The sequence below is a fragment of the Pristis pectinata genome, chromosome 2 (genome assembly GCF_009764475.1).
Source record: "Pristis pectinata isolate sPriPec2 chromosome 2, sPriPec2.1.pri, whole genome shotgun sequence".
Lineage (NCBI taxonomy): Eukaryota > Metazoa > Chordata > Chondrichthyes > Rhinopristiformes > Pristidae > Pristis > Pristis pectinata.
The window spans coordinates 52,389,662-52,404,833 of record NC_067406.1 but is presented as its reverse complement, the minus strand read 5'-3'; the positions used below and the strand labels follow the sequence as shown (position 1 = coordinate 52,404,833).

The window sequence follows — 15,172 nt, the reverse complement described above, 5'->3', positions numbered from 1 at the left end:
TGGTATACATTAATGATTTGGAAGAGGGGACCGAGTGTAGTGTATCTAAGTTTGCTGATGACACTAAATTAAGTGCAAAAGCAAATTGTGCAGAGGATGCGGAGAGTCTGCAGAGAGATGTAGATAGGTTAAGTGAGTGGGCAAGGGTTGGGCACTTGAAGTACAATGTTGGTTAATGTGAGGTCATCCACTTTGGAAGGAAAAATAGAAGATCAGATTATAATTTAAATGGTGAAAGATTGCAGCATGCTGTTGTGCAGAGGGACTTGGGAGTGCTTGTGCATGAATCAAAAAAGGTTGGTTTGCAGGTGCAACAGGTTATCAAGAAGGCAAATGGAATGCTGGGCTTCATTGCTAGAGGGATTGAATTTAAGAGCAGGGGGGTTGTGCTGCAACTGTGCAGGGTACCGGTGAGGCCACACCTGCAGTACTACATGCAGTTCTGGTCTCCTCACTTGAAGAAAGATATACTGGCTTTGGAGGCGGTGCAGAGGAGGTTCACCAGGTTGATTCCGGAGATGAGGGGGTTAGTCTATGAGGAGAGATTGAGTCGCCTGAGACTATACTCACTGGAATTCAGAAGAATGAGAGGGGATCTTATAGAAACATATAAAATTATGAAAGGGATAGATAAGATCCAGGCAGGAAGGTTGTTTCCACTGGTAGGTGAGACTAGAACTAGGAGACATAGCCTCAAGATTTGGGGGAATAGATTTAGGATGGAGATGAGGAGAAGCTACTTTTCCCAGAGAGTAGTGAATCTGTGGAATCCTCTGCCCAGGGAAGCAGTGGAGGCAACCTCATTAAATATATTTAAGACACAGTTAGATAGATTTTTGCATAGTTGGGGAATTAAGGGTTATGGGGAAAAGGCAGGTAGGTGAATCTGAGTCCATGGCCAGATCAGCCATGATTTTATTGAATGATGAAGCAGGCTTGATGAGCCAGATGGCCTACTCCTGCTCCTATGTTTTAGGTAAAATACTCAGTTTCATTAAGGTTGCCTGAAATATCACATGGGAAATCTATGAACAAGCCAGGGGAATTCTGTATTTTCATAATGCTTGAGGCGTTGGTGAGGGCTGGAGCTGATGGAAGCAGGAAAATCCCACTGTAACACATCCAAATTAAAAATTCAGTAAAAAGAAAATTGAACTAGCTAGTTTCATGTCCTCCTGATATTATTTTTAGCACAAAAATAAGAACAGAGCTTGACTCATCAAAATATTGTGCTGTTAACTTGTCACTCCAATGTGTATAGACTGAAAAAGAAAATCAACAGCAGTTCTGTATAGGACTTTAATTTGTGAGGGAAGAAGTTGAGATGTCTTTTTTGACATTGACAAGTATGGTATTTAAAAAAAATATGTAATAGAGTACAGTTTATCACAGGATATGTATTACAGCCATTAAATGATGTCTGCTTAACACATGCTATCATCGTTTAATGAATGGATGCTATTTTCAGCCAACCCATTTTCTGAGGTATGAATGAACTTTACAACAGTATAAAAAGAGATCTATAAAGGTTTCCAATTTCCTTGCTGTCTAACTACCAAAGTTTTTGGAAGGATAGATTCAAACAGGCTTAGTGTACTGGTCAGGTAGGCTGAAAAGTGGGAAGTGGAGTACAAGTGTGGTAAGGTATTTGAGGAGGGGAAAAGAGGCCAGGAAATGCACAATCTTAGCTGTTTCCTTCAGACTCAAACAACTGTTCCATTAAATCAATCTTTTGTGTTACATAATCATGAACAATCCCATAACATGCACCATTTATTCTGATTCCTGCTATCACAAGGTTATTTGAAGCCCTTTGTTAGCCATGTTGATTAAAATTGAGCCCAATGTGATTAACCAGTATTATTTTAATTTAATCTGCTTAGCCTCTAACTGCTTCTTCTGCATACCTAATATGGCCAGATATCAAAATCATAAGCAAAAAGTAAACTGCTGGATGAACTCAGCAGGTTAAGAAGCATCTGTGGAGGCAAAGGGGTGGTCGACATTTTAGCTCAAGACCCTGCATCAGGAGTGAGAGTATAAAGGGGAGAAAGCCAGTATAAAGAGGTGAGAGGGAGGGGTAAGGCAGGAGCTGACAAGCAATAGGTGGATCCAGGTGAGGAGAGGCTGATGGGCAGATGGAGCCAGGTGGGAGAGGAAAGGGTGGAGACAGCGACAGAGACTGGGAGGTGGGAGGGCTGCAGATAATGGAATATGATAGGAAAGATGAACGAAGGGAGAAGGTAGCCTACAGTTCAATGGCATGAACATTGAATTTTCCAATTTAAGGTAACCCACACCCCATGTGTTCCTTTCCTATTCCTGCCAGTCCACCAAAGGTCTCTCTCCTTTTGTTCACTTTTTGCAGCCCTCCCCCTCCCACTCATTGCCCTGCCCCACTTTTCTATCTGCTCATTACCAACATCTACCTGGGTTTCTTCTACCTTGGTTCATCTTTCCTATCTCCTCCCCCACCTGGTTCCATCTGCCCATCATTCCTCCCTTATCTAGCTCCACCTATCATCTAGCAGTCTCTGTCTCTCCGTTACCCCTCCCCTCCCCTCTCCCACCTGCTTCCATCTGCCAATTGTTTTCTCTTTTGTTTCCTTCTATCACCCACCAGCCTCTGTCTCAACACTCACCCCTCCCCTACCTGGCTCCATCTGCCTACCACTCCCCACCTTTCCTGGTTCCAGCTATCACCTCCCAGCACTCCTCTATCTCACTTCTATTTACTGGCTATATGCTCTCAGTCCTGAAGTCGGGTCTTGACCCGAACTGTTGACCATCCCTTTGCCTCCACAGATACTGCTTGACCCAATGAGTTATTCCAGCAGTTTGTTTTTTGCTTCAGATTCCAGCATCCACAGTCTCGTGCATCCTGTCAGAATAGGAGTTGCTGTTTCAACATCCAATATCTAAAATCTGAATATAACCTTTAAACCTTTCCATTGTTTCAAAAGCTGTCTCTGTCGATATCTTCAACCAAATGTATTACATTTAACTTATTTATAAACAGAGCAAAATCAGCAACAGGATAAATGAATGAAGATTCTTGTTTCTTAATAAATTATTCATATTATGCAGGTTACTGCAACAGTTTAATGTAGTGAGGTACCAGTAAAAGAAATGAAGAGTGCAGAATTGGACCAGATTTTAATATGTTATATAGTGAAGTTTTTTTTGACACATTGAATCATTATCTGTTCAGTAATAATAACTTCAGGGATCCACTGAAAATGATTTTTTTGCAATGCAAAGAGTTTAAAGATTTCTTTTAGCATGATATCTTATAAATGGTTCTCTGTGTAATGTTAAGCTACTTGAGAATTCTCATTTCAGTGTCATTGAGAGCTCCTGCTAATTACCCCGGGAGTTGGGATGAATTGCACAGTAAACTGTAGCATCTAAAACAATCTGTATGGGTTTGGGTAGAATCCACTGAAGGACTTTTATATACAAATTATAGCCTGGTGATTAAAGAGCCATAGAATCACACAGTATAGAAATAGGTGCTTTTGCTCATCAACTATCAAGCACCCATTCACATTAATCCTGTACTAATCCCATTTTATTCACCCCACATCATTTCCTCCAGATTTTACCACTCACCTGCACACCTGGGGCAATTTACAGAGAACAATTAACCTACCAACTCGCATGCCTATGGCATGTGGAAGGAAACTCTAGCTCCTGGTGGAAACCCACATGGTCACAGGGAGAATGTCCAAGCACCGGAGGTCAGGATTGAACCAGAGTCACTGGAGCTGTGAGGAAGCAGTTCTACCAGCTGTGCTGCCCAATGCAACAAATGTTCACATGACTGCTGCAATGTTCAGACAACCTTCTCCTACTATAAACAACCCCTGAGCTGTCACAATATTTTGGCTTTTTGGGAAACTATCCTTACAGCTAAACTGGAACAAACCTTTCCTTCTGTGTACCTTCACGCAGTGGTTCTCATCAAGGTTTTATCATCCCATTTATCTTATTATGTGACCTTTTTAACCTGTTCTAAAATAATTATAAGATTTTACTAGTTTCAGTAGTTGTACAGATTCATGACATGTAGTTCTCACATCTCTTCTCCATCTATTAATTATTTTGATGTTCATGGACAATATAGCAGGGTTGAGTTACACAGATTTACTGTGTCAATTCCTTTTCAAAATTTCTAGGAGCCTATATTTTCAATTACAAATAGTTTCTTGTATTCCTCCCTTATTTGTAGAAGGAAAAAAATTCAGACACAATTTTGATGTGCAGTTTAAATTGGCATCATGGTCAGCACAGACAGCATAAGTCAAAGGGCCTGTTCCTCTGCTGAACTGTTCTGTGTTCTATGATGAATGGTGGAGCAGGCTCAAAGTGCCAAATGGCCCACTCCTCTTAATTCTTATGTTCATACAAGCTAAGATTCAATGTGTTGTTTCATGCAGGATAAACCTTTATCACTGCTTAATATGTTTCAGAGCAAAATGCTTTATAGTTTTTTTTTCCAAGAGACACTTTAGATATAATACTACATGCCTGTGGTGAGCTGTGCTCACAAGATTGAGCAACATGGTTACAAGATTGAACCCCATGGCTATTGATCACTGATATCAGTTCTACACAGGGCAAGTGAGATCACTGCTGTTGTATGCTGAACTTCAGCCTTCCCTTGGTAATCTTTTTATGGAGGAATTCTGAGCATAGTGTGTAGAAGCAAAAACTGCAAGTTTTTGGATACTGAGATCAAACAACAAATATTCTAGAAATACTCAACAGATTAGGCAATTATACTAGAGAAACAAAGGCCTGCAAATGCTGGAATCTCAATTAAAAAAACCACGATGATGCTGGAATAACTCAGCAGGCCAGGCAGCATCCATGGAGAAAAGCAGGCGGTCAATGTTTTGGGTCAGGACCCTTCCGAAATGTTGACCGCCTGCTTTTCTCCACAGATGCTGCCTGGCCTGCTGAGTTCCTCCAGCATCATCATCTTTTTCATTCAGGTTAGGCAGTTTCTGTGGAGAGAGAAACCATTAAAATTCCAGGTCAGTGACGTTTCATCTATCAGAATTCTGTACCCAAGCTGACTGCACATCTCACTTTTAGTGCAGTTGTTCTTCTGCATCATAAACCCCTCTGTTCATCACTTTCCCACTAAGACCTTTGTTTGCTTGTGCACTGATGGTGCTCTTGTAGTCTGTTTGCTTAGGAAAATGGCTGTATAAATCCCAGAACTTCACTCCTTTGTGTAAATGCAAGATTAACTAAAATTATAGTTTTCCTATATTGTAACCAATTTCAGGGTTCTATTAGTCAGCCCATTTTGTAGATGGTAAATTGCTTGATCTATGCTTGCAGTTTAAAAAAAACATGAGAAATTTGGAGATTAATGATCAGGTTAGTATTTTTGTGTGAGCTTCAGGCAGAAAAAATAATGTATTGCGGATGGGAACAAACTGAAACAGATCCTTCATGCAGTCCCATTTTAGCAATGCATTTTATAGGGTAGTGACTTTTTGTCAAAAACAGAAAATGTTGGAAACACCTCAGCAGGTCAGGCCGCATCTGTGGGAAGAGAAACAGAGTCAACGTTTCAGGTTGGAAACCCTTCATCAGAACTGAAAAGGAGACAAAAGAAGTTCGTAAAGCTGCAGTGAGCCCCACACTCCCTGCAGCTTAGTAACTTTCTATTGTTCTCTTTTCAGTTCTGACCTGAAACGTTGACTTTGTTTCTCTTCAACAGATGCTGCCTGGCCTGCTGAGTATTTCCAGCATTGTTTTTATTTTAGGTTTCCAGCATCTGCATTTTTTTTGATCTTCAGTGACTTTTTGGCTAACTATGGTAGGATACCTCTTGATGATTAATTTAATTTTGGCTATCTTTTACTGTTCTCCTGGGCCTTTGTGTGAAATAGAACAAACTGTTCAGAGCTGTCACGTAGTCCCTGTGATATCAGGAGGTATTTCTGTCTTCGGTATTAAATCAATGGCTGTGTACATACACTGACTGACATGATGATGATGTTGTTAATTTTTTTTGTTTGCAAAACTTAAAACTGATTTTGATGGCTATACTGCAACTGAATTCAGTCAACCAAAATAATAACTTCAATGTTGTGTCATATTATTGATCATACTTTGGAAGTCAAATTTCACGAAATCATAGAACATTACAGCATAGATGCTGACAGCTCAGCCCATTAAAACTGCTGCATTTTTCTCCACTCACTGACTTGCTACTCATGATCCAATATACTTCTTTCAAGTAACCGATGTACTTTTGATATAAATTATAGACTCTTCTTCAAATTATGGTTTGTGATAGAGAATTTCTGATTGTTACAATCCTCTATATAAAAATATATTTAACGATAATCACTTTTAAGTTCTCTTTTCAGCTCATCTTAAACTGTTGTCTTCTTGTTTCATCTCTGACCATGGCAACCATTGTTTCAATGGTAATCTTATACCTTTTTGTAATTCATTCATGGGATATGTACATCAGCGACATTAGTGACATGGTGTCATGATAACAACCTTTCCCTCAATGTCAGCAAAACCAAAGAGCTGGTCATTGACTTCAGGAAAGGGGGCTATTTGTATTCTGTTTGTTTACCCTGTACTACCTCGATGCACTGTGTAATGAATTGATCTGTATGAACGGTATGCAATACAAGTTTTTCACTGTACCTCGGTACAAGTGACAATAATTGGTGTTGGTTTATTGTCTTGCATACCGTTCATACAGAGCAATTCATTACACAGTGCATTGAGGTAGTACAGAGTGCACTGAGATAGTACAGGGTAAAAACAATAACAGAATGCAGAGTAAAGTGTCACAGCTACAGGGAAGTGCATTGTAGGTAGACAATAAGGTCCAAGGTCAATCAAGGTAGATTGTGAGGACAAGAGTCCATCTCATCGTATAAGGGAACCATTCAAAAGTCTTATCACCGTGGGATAGAAGCTGTCCTTGAGCCTGGTGGTATGTGCCCTCAGGCTCCTGTATCTTCTGCCTGATGAGAGAGAAAAGAGAATGACCTGGGTGGGTGGGGTCTTTGATTATCCTAGCTGCTTCACCAAGGCAGCGAGAGGTATAGACAGAGGCTATGGAGACGAGGCTGGTTTCCATGATGCACTGAGCTGTGTCCACAACTCTCTGCAGTTTCTTGCGGTCCTGGGCATAGCAGTTGCTATACCAAGCCATGATGCATCCAGATAGGATACTTTCTATGGTGCATCAATAAAAATTGGTGAGTGTCAAGGGGGAAATGCCAAATTTCTTTAGCCTCCTGAGGAAGTAGAGGTGCGGGTGAGCTTTCTTGGCTGTGGTGTCTACGTGGTTGAACCAGAACAGGCTATTGGTGATGTTCACTCCTAGGAACTTGAAGCTCTCAACCCTTTCGACCTCAGCACGATTGATGTAGACAGGTGCATGTACACCGCCCCCTTTCCTGAAGTCAATGACCAGCCCTTTTGTTTTGCTGACATTGAGGGAAAGGTTGTCGTCATAATAAACCAATACCAATACATCGCTGACAATAGCTGCATTTATAGTCCATACTTAACTGCCCCTCAACTGAGATGTAAGTTAAGAATCAACTACATTGGTGGTTCTGGACTTGCAGATAGTCCAGAGCAGGTGAGGATGGCAAATTTCATTCCTGAAAGACATTACTGAACTAGATGGGTTTTTCAACAATCAAGTAATTTCATACTTACTGTTACTGAGACTACTGTTTATTTAAATGTAAGTTTTATTTAATTATTTGCATTTACATTTTTTAGCTGCCTTGGTGGTATTCAGATTGTTGTTTCCGGATCAGTGGACCAGAACTCTGGCAGCTGGTCTAGTAATGACCGATATGCATTGTGTCTCTAAACTGGTAAACACTTTCTCATCAACCTAGTGAATCTAATTGCACTTTTAGCATTACACTTATAATTGGATGATCTCACCACATAAAACATTTGCGACTTAAAACGTAAGGTCCCAAAGCATGCTGTTCCTCCAGTTTGCATTTGGACTTCTCCTGGCAGTGGAGGAGGCCGAGGACTGACATGTCAGTGATGGAGCGGGAGGGGCAGTCGAAGTGACTGACAACAGGGAGATGCAGGTTGTGGTTACAGATGGACTGCAGGTGCTGTATGAAACAGTGGGTGAGTCTGTGTTTGGTCTTGCCAATGTAGAGGAGGCCACACTTGGAGAACTGAAAGCAGTAGATGATATTAGTGGGTGTGCAGGTAAATCTCTGCTTCACCTGAAAGGACTGTTTGTGTCCCTGGATGGAGGTGATGGAGGTGGTGTAGGGGCAGGTGTTACGCCTATGGCGGGCGCAGTGGAAAGTCCCCAGGGTGGGAGCGGGATGGATGGTGGGGGGTGTGTGGAGGAGTGAACTAAGGAGCTGTGGAGAGACCGGTCCCTGCGAAAGGCAGAAAGGGGTGGGGAGGGGAAGATATGCTTGGTGGTGGGGTCCCATTGGAAATGGCAGAAGTGGCAGAGAATGATGTGTTGGATACGTAGGCTGGTGGGATGAAATATGAGGCCAAGGGGGCCCTATACCCTTTTTCTGCCCTGTGCTCAGATCCCTTGATTCCTTTAGTATCCAGAAATCAATCTAGCTCTGTTCTGAATAAAATCAATGACTGAGTTTCCACAGCCCACCAGGTAAGAGAATTCAATGATTCACTTCCCTCTGGGTGAAGAAGTTTCTCTTCAACTCAGCCCTCAGTGGCTGCCTCCTTATTTTAAATCTTTGGGCCCTAGTTCCAGACTCCTCAGCCAGGGGAAATATCATTTCTGCATTTGCTCTGTCAAGCCCCATGAGAATATTCCATAGTGTACTATTACATGATGATGTCATCTTAAGACCAATCAGAACAATAGCACACACTGGAGTTGGAGATGTCTGTATTTGCGAGTGTACATTGAGTGTACCCTAACATTACTGGGAAAATTACTCTGTTAACAGAACTGTGTTTAGTGGTGGTCATATCTGTGGAAGTGTGTGAATGGGCTACCTGCAATGTCTGTCTGAAAAGTTAAATCCAGAATCAGATTTATTATCACTGACATATGTCATGAAATTTATTTTGTGGCAGCAGTACAGTGCAAGACATAAAGACATAAAAATGACCATAAGTTACAAAAATAAATAAATAGTGCAGAAGAGACATAACGAGGTAGTTTTCATGGGTTCATGGACCATTCAGAAATTTGATGGCAGAGGGAAAGAAGCTGTTCCTGAAATGTTGAGTGTGAGTCTTCAGGCTCTTATACCTCCTCCCCAATGGTAGTAATGTGAAGAGGGCATGTCTCGGGTGGTGAGGGTCCTTAATGATGGATGACGCCTTCTTGAGGCTCCATCTCTTGAAGATGTCCTTGATGGCGGAGAGGGTTGTGGCCATGATGGAACTGGCTGAGTCTACAACTCTCTGCAGCCTCTTTCAATCCTGTGCATTGGAGCTTCCATACTACGCGGTGATGCAACTAGTCAGAATGCTCTCCACTGTGCATCTGTCAAAATTTGCAAGGGTCCTCGGTGACATGCCAAGTCTCCTCAAACTCCTAATGAAGTAGAGCCACAGGTGTGCCTTCTTCGTGATTGCATCAATGTGTTGGGCCTGAGATAGATCCTCTGAGATGTTGACACACAGGAACTTGAAGCTGCTCACCCATTCCACTGCAGAACCCTCAGTGGTGTGTGTTCTCCCGACTTCCCCTTCCTGAAGTTCACAATCAATTCCTTGGTCTTGCTGATGTTGAGTGCAAGGTTGTTGTTGTCACGCCACTCAACCAGCTGATCTATCTCACTCCTGTACGCTTCATCGTCATCTGAGATTCTGCCAATAACAGTGGTGTCATCAACGAATTTATAGAATCCATGGAGATGAGACAAAATAAATAAATTTGTTGATAAGTTATGCTCCACTATTACAAACTATAAGCATCCAGCACTATATATATTCAATGAATTTTCCCTTCTTAAATTGCTTTCAAAGTATGTACAGGGGAAAGTGTTATGCACCTATTTAATCAAATATCTTTAAACTTACAGCAAACTAAGTAGTTTGATATTCTGCAATGTTGGCAATTTGCTTTGGTTTATTTTTCTTAATTGAAAAGAGTAATCACATTTGTAGTCGCTTTTATGCAGTGCTGCAATCAGCTTACTGCAGGGTAATTTGTCCCTGTATCTTTTAATGAAGCTGATCTTCCTGGAAAAGCTGAATATGAATTGGCATGAACAATATGAGTCAGCAAATGTCTTTACTATTTTATAAAGTGTAATGCATTGAATCTTTGATATTCTGTAACGACCTTCTTTATGCAATTTGCATTATGTAATAACATCTGAGCTGACTCCACCCATTGCTTATTATATATATATTTATAAATAGTTAATAATGAAGGCAAAGCCTTCAGTTTTATACATTCTGTATTGAAGAACATGAGTGCAGATGCTGTTATCAATTTTGTTTTAGTTTTACTGCTGTTTCTCTCACAGGAGTTGCTTATTTGCTTAGTTTTTCAGCCAGCACCTGGTCAGAGCACATGTAAATAAGTGCACAATAGGATTGGGCCATGCATTATAATATTTGTTGTGTATGGATGGCAGGCAACATGAAGCTTTGCTCTACAGATGGATTTTTCTTCTATAAATGAATAAACTACTTAACAAATGTCTTTTTTTCCCTTCTTGAGCAATACTGAAGGATGATCTCTTGAGGAATAATAATTTGCTAATAAAACTCAGCATGTGATTAAATAGACAATTCAACAAAAGATGATTTCAGGATATTTGGAAATGTGTATAGAGTCAGTTCCCCTTGTCATGTAAACAAAATTCATTTCCTTGTGAAGAATTGGAAACATTAATGCCCAAGTACTGGATTTCATCCTTATTTGCTGTGGCAAATGTTCTCCATATAGTACTCATACTTATTCAAATCCCCCACAACAGAACAGTGAGATTGGCCAAACCCTGCATTCTGGTAGTTTACACCTGGAATGAAGAACAAAATCAGTGACTGAGTAACCTGTGTGGTTCACAACAGGAGCTGTTTGAAAAGCTCTCAACTTCAGCAACTTCTCTGCACTGGGAGATCATCAGACTGTAAACAAATTCACCCCATGGCAGACATGGAGCTGCTACGTAAGAGTCTACCATTCAGGTGTGGGAGAGGGAGGATACACTTACCTTGTGTATTGCTACCCCACATGTGATTCAGTGGGGTAGCAACGCACACTGAAATCCAGTACTTGGGCATTAATGTTTCCAATCCTTCACAAGGAAATGAAGTGTGTTTACATGACAAGAGGAATTGACTCTATGCACATTTCCAAATACCCTGAAATCATCTTTTGTTGAATTGTCTATTCAATCACATCCTGGATTTTATTCACAAATTATTATTCCTACCCAGATGGAGTCCCATGCTGCTAACGGTCCCTTTCCTCTGTGAGATACTGGATTCATTGTGGCAATAATCACAACATATAGCGTTGATATTCATAGTGTCAAGAGGCTGGGAACAATAATGAAGTGACCAATGATGAAGTTTCAAACATTCTGAGCATTGAAAACTGAGGCTGGCAGATGTCAGAACAGATAACCTTTAATGGATGTCTCATTGGCAACCTCAGCTTATTTGTTTACATGTGAATGAACAATAAAGTTCATAGGCTGCAATTTATGCCAATGGAGAGGAAACATGTAGCATGTGATTTGTGATGTAATTGGATATGGACTGCAGGCAGGAAAACATCTGATGCATTTAGGTGGATTGCATATGGATTTGACCAGGCCAATTTTCCACTGGACTCAATTTCACCTGCAAATGATTGTTAATGCAATCTGACCCAGATCAAATCACTCTATGCACTACTTGGGCATAAAAATAGGTTTTAATAGATCCAGTTCTAAGGTTTAACAGTTAAATTAGATGCAAGGAGCCAAAATGACAAATAAACTGTATATCTTTTCAGCTTGGATTATGATGTAACTTTTGGCACATGAGCAAATGCAACGTTGGCTGCAGTGCCCAAATTAGTGGCAATTTTAATTTCCTGATATCAACTATGCATGGAACTATCATTCCCACTTTGTGGTAAGAGTTGGCTTGTCAAGATGAAAATGAGAAAGACTGTGATACAATGGGCATCAAATTTTCTTTTTTCTTTCCCTAAGACAGGAAAAGTAATTTTAACATTAGAACTAGGGAGCAGGGTGTTAAAGGAAAGAAATCAAGTAATAAAATGGGATGGGATAGACATTATAACGAGAGGTAAAATCTTTTATTGTGCCACATTAATTATCTTTCTACTATCAATATGAGCATGCTGCAAACAGAACATGCAGCATTACAGTTTGACTAAGTTGTAAAGCTGATTAGCCCTGGGAAATGAAATCACTTTAAACTTTTAGTACAGAGACAGGATTTGGAGTTTATTTACAATAAATTTACTGAAATGGCTGAAAGTGGATGATTCAGCAGAAAGTTTGTGTCCAGGTTTAAGCTCTTGTATTAATAGATTGTACAGTTTGAAATCATCATCTTAGTCTGGAGCCACAGCAAATTCAGTAGCTCAGAAATAAATGTTTATGGTTGGGCATTATTCTATTTAAATTGCTCTTTCAAACAGTCCTACAAATATTGCTGTTTGAACAGAAAGTATGATTTTAGACTTCATAAAATATGACTTGTTTTAAAATTTGGGGGGGGGGGGGGGAGGTGGATTTTGGAGTCAATGGCAAGGCTAGGATTTATTGCCCAGCCCCTATGATCAGAAAGTATCCAAAGTATTGAAATATGCAGACTTCTACATTACTTGGTTTGCAATTGCTTTATTTCTGAAAACAACAACTTGCCATAACCATTGTTAAATATCACACATCATGCTTAATGCAAAATACATTGCCTGGTCCAATTCAAAGTAAAACTAGGAAGTTTGGCTGTGTGGTTTTCATGAGAAAATAGAACAGTAGTGTCAATGCAATGTCTTAAAGGCTGAAAGTATGACATCCATTTCCATCTCATGGTTGGTAAGGGAACTTATGTTATTCATTCAGGGGTTTGGGCATCAGGGGTAAAGCCAGCCTTTAATACTCATCCTTTTTTTATTAATGTTTTGGGATTTTGGCATAATTGAAAAGGCATTTATTGCTATACTCTAATTGCCCTTGAGTAGTGGTGATGAGCCACCTTATCGAATTGTTGCAGTCCAATTTAATTGCTGTTGAATTGAATTGTTTCCTGAACCATTTCAGGGGACATTTAAGAGTCAATAACATTGCTATAGTTCTAGTGTCATATTTAGGGCAGTCTGTGCATGGATAGCAAGGTTATTGGTGATACAGATGTGTCTTATGATCATTTACAAATTGCTTATGATCATTTTAGAAATAATCACCATTACTGATCCTAGGTTTTCATTCCAAATCATTTTATCCTGAGTCACCAATTTAACTGTCTAACTTAAAAGCTAGTCTTTTTCCATTCATGTTCTTAAATACCTTCCTAATTCTAAAATGCCATATTGCTTTGAACTTTTAATCTATCACCCCTGTGCATGTCACAAGACTATGTCCCCAGTGCTTATCCGATATTACTGTGTGATTCTACTCAATACACTGTAAATGGCTGCTGACTCTTTGAGGAGGAGATTTTAGATGGTTCACAACTCTGAGCCTAGAAGAACCATACCACTACATCACGAGTGGCAGCAATGTGAGCTTGCTGGCTATTAGGCAGCAACAAGAGCACCAGTGGTGTGATACTGATGGGATGATGAATGCTCTCATCCTGTGAGAGCATGTTCCATGAAACTACTGGCACTACCCAGGAGCAGCACCTCAGTAATCCTAGTAATCTATTAGAGAATGGATTGGTGAATAAAACAAGTCCCTGCAAGCCCTTTTAAATACATAACCATAATGACAGCAACCCGAGTTATATGGCAAGTGTGGGAAAATCTTGGAAATTGCATTTTCATATGTTGCATCATTTCTCAAAAGAATCATGGATATGAAAGACCATTGAAGGGATTCCTGCCATTTCTTTTTTCTCTAACATTCAATGGTGCTATCCGCTTATGATGGTGTTACCCACTCAAAAGCTTCCTGCTTTTAATCATGCATTCAATGAACATTACACCTAGTACTGGCTACATGCTGCAATTATTGAAACTAACAGGCACCATAAGCTAGCATGATGGCTGCAACAGTTGCAACAGGCACAAGTTCATCAAGTGCTTCAATCTCCACACTCATTGTTGAGAGCATTTGATTTTAGCCTCCTTTGAATTTTCACAGCCTGCATATCCTTTCTATATCTTATATCCATCTATTTAGAAGCTTATAAAAGCTTCATAGTTTGAGCACTTAAGCTGCTCACTAATAGAGACAGAATCAGAAATTAAGAAAATTCTTAAAAATGTAAAATTCTAAAGCTCTTAAAATGGTTTATGACACAGGAGAAGACTCCACAGTTCTAGATTTCACCAATAAGCCACTCCAAGAATAGCAATTATGTAAAGTGCAAATGCAGATAGAACTGAGTTATTCTAACAAAAAACATCCCAGGTTTTTCCCCCAATCTTTGATTTTCCAAGCAAATGGTGGAGGTGTTGAAATTGGGTCTTGTTTGTGAAATATTGAAACCATGTGGTTACCACTAGAGTTACCACTGGAACCAATGTCCAGTTATAGCTTCAAAATAGTGGGGAGAAGTGGGTTGAAATTTAGCACAAATTCTCTATTCCTAAAGTAATTGCTTAAGATGTGGTTGTGCCTTAAATGTCATGTTATACATCATGAGTTTAAATTTGTGCTAATGGTTGGTTCTATAAAGGGCCTTATTCTATGTTTCAGTACTCATGCACATACAGAATTTTAAAAAAACTGTTCACAGTGGATTTATTGTTTAAAATAAAAAAAATCTTAATGTGTCAAAAATATAATGGTAAAACATCTGTTACTTCCTTTAGAGTTAACCCAGATTTCCTACAAGATGCCGGAAATGGATCATGTCTTGAATGTCTCATTACAATATCAGGAAGTGAAAATGATAACTAAACCATGGTTTATATTACCTGCTAAAAATTATGTTTGTAAAAATGATGACATTAAGGGCAGTTCACATCAAAACAGAAGGCAAAATATTTAATATATTGTTG

The 15,172-nt window shown here is 39.8% G+C and overlaps 1 protein-coding gene across 8 annotated transcripts in view; it reads left to right on the top strand.

The window, feature by feature from the left end:
- LOC127567551 (cAMP-specific 3',5'-cyclic phosphodiesterase 4D) overlaps positions 1-15,172 on the top strand; it is a 938,945-nt gene that overhangs the window by 547,922 nt on the left and 375,851 nt on the right. The window contains exon 2 of one of the 8 annotated variants that reach the window (XM_052010582.1): positions 4,947-5,039. The exons of the other annotated variants lie outside the window; for them this stretch is intronic. The gene's annotated coding sequence lies outside the window, so the exon portion shown is untranslated. The remainder of the gene's footprint in view (positions 1-4,946; positions 5,040-15,172) is intronic. 8 annotated transcript variants of the gene reach the window in all.